Below are 1,950 nucleotides of genomic sequence, written 5' to 3'. Positions count from 1 at the left end.
AAATGAATACATGGTTGTTGGCTCAATTACTGTAGAAGCACTTATAACTGAGAAGTATATGCTCTATGTTCATTTGAGAAAGACTGAATTCTATTCTTTATAGCCTCTTAAGAACTATGTTATCTATTTTGCTACTCATTTGAAATAATTGCTTCTTGGTTTGGCTAGTTTCTTGAATATTTGTTTGAACTCATCAAGTTGTTTATTTATATGGTTGTGTTAAATGGATTTTGTGGATTTAAGCATGTTTCTCACATGCAAAAAAAGGGAAGAATGTATGGTCTTTAGTTTTTGGAAATTTGTTTGATTGCTAGATACATTTTTATTTGCTGAACCTTCAAATTAGAGGGGTTTCCTTTAGTTTGGTTTGTTGAAGCTGAACCTTGAAATTGATAGTTTTTTTATTTTTTTACTTTGGTTTGATGGAGCCGGGTTTTTGAAACTCTGATGGTTGTTTTGCTTGGGTTTGCTGAAGCTGAACCTTCAGAAATTCGGCAGCCTTCCTTTACTTTGATCAGCTAAAGTTATATCTTGGAAATTATGGATAACTTGTTTTTTTTTTAAATTGGGCATTACAGAAAACTTGGGTTGGCCCCGTAAGCCCCCGTAAGCAATTGTGATAGAATTGTGATAGTAATATTTCTATGTTATCTTTACACCTTACTTGTTTTGCATTGCTCCAGTACTTGGCAAGCTGGCAGTGGTCCTCACAACATTTTTTTTTTAGCTTCGGGCTACCTGTTTATTAGATATGCTGCCGGTTTCGAAGGGGTGTGTGGGAGGGTGTAATGTATTATGCTTCTGGGAGGGAGTAATATACGAATCATTATGGGAGTAATGTATGATGCTTCTATTATGCCAGATTCCTGGGATGGGATCCATCATGATAGCATTTGGTTTCTATATGTTGCTGGTTTTTTTGTGCTTCTGGGAGGGAGTACTGTATGAATCAAAGCTTTGTATCTTCTTCTTTGATGCTATAATAAAGTTGTTGGCCTCCTTTGCCGTTGATGTAGGTCATGTTGACCTAACCACGTCAAATTTTGTGTCTTTTTTCGTTTTTATGCTTTCGTTAATCATTTTTTAAATCAAATATGATATTGTTGTGTTTCATTTCTTTGCTTCATCGTAGTAGTAACATGACTGGTAAGACTAAATAACATGGTTCACCAGCACTCTGGGAAAAAGAAATCAAATTGTTGTTTTGCGACCTCTGTATCAAAGAAATTGAACTGGGCAATAAACCAATAACGTTTTTCAATAAAGAAGGTTGACATAATATCATTAAAAATTTTAAAGACTCCAAGGGACGGGAGTACGACAGGCTGCAAATGAAAAACAAATGGGATCAACTGAAGAAAGATTGGAAATTTTGGAAGGATTTAAAGCGTGGTTCAACTGGTTTGTGTTGGGATCCAATAAAGCGAACCATTGATGTTTCGAAAGAGTGGTGGGCAGAAAGGCTCGTGGTAAGTAAATTTTATTTTTCATAATTTGTATAATATAATTCTCTTTCAGGACTGAACAAAATGATTTGGGTTTTTTTTCCAGGTGGTGCCCGCAACAAAAAAAGTATAAAACTTGTGGGATTGAACCTGATTTGGAGGAGAAGTTGGACATCATGTTCGGGGGTGTCGTTGCCATAGAGAAATATGCATGCACTCCCAGCGAGATGGGATTTGGTGAAACACAGGACAATGTTGTTGTCAGCTTATCAGATGATTCACCTGAATTCCCAAGTCCAGGTCCCACTGAGATTCAATCTACGAACCACTCTAAGCGATCTAGGTTCGAGAGTAAAAAAAAGGGTGGAGCTGCGACTATCAGAAACCAGATATCATGCCTAATGGATTCTTCCAATGATGCCCCCCATAAAGTGCAGAAAACATCAATTAATGAGGTCGTGGCTATTCTAGAGCAGGATCCGAGTATTGCAGCGGATGATGAGCT

Source organism: Phalaenopsis equestris, unplaced genomic scaffold (assembly GCF_001263595.1).
Source record: "Phalaenopsis equestris unplaced genomic scaffold, ASM126359v1 Scaffold234155, whole genome shotgun sequence".
NCBI lineage: Eukaryota > Viridiplantae > Streptophyta > Magnoliopsida > Asparagales > Orchidaceae > Phalaenopsis > Phalaenopsis equestris.
Note: the sequence above shows the minus strand (reverse complement) of the source record.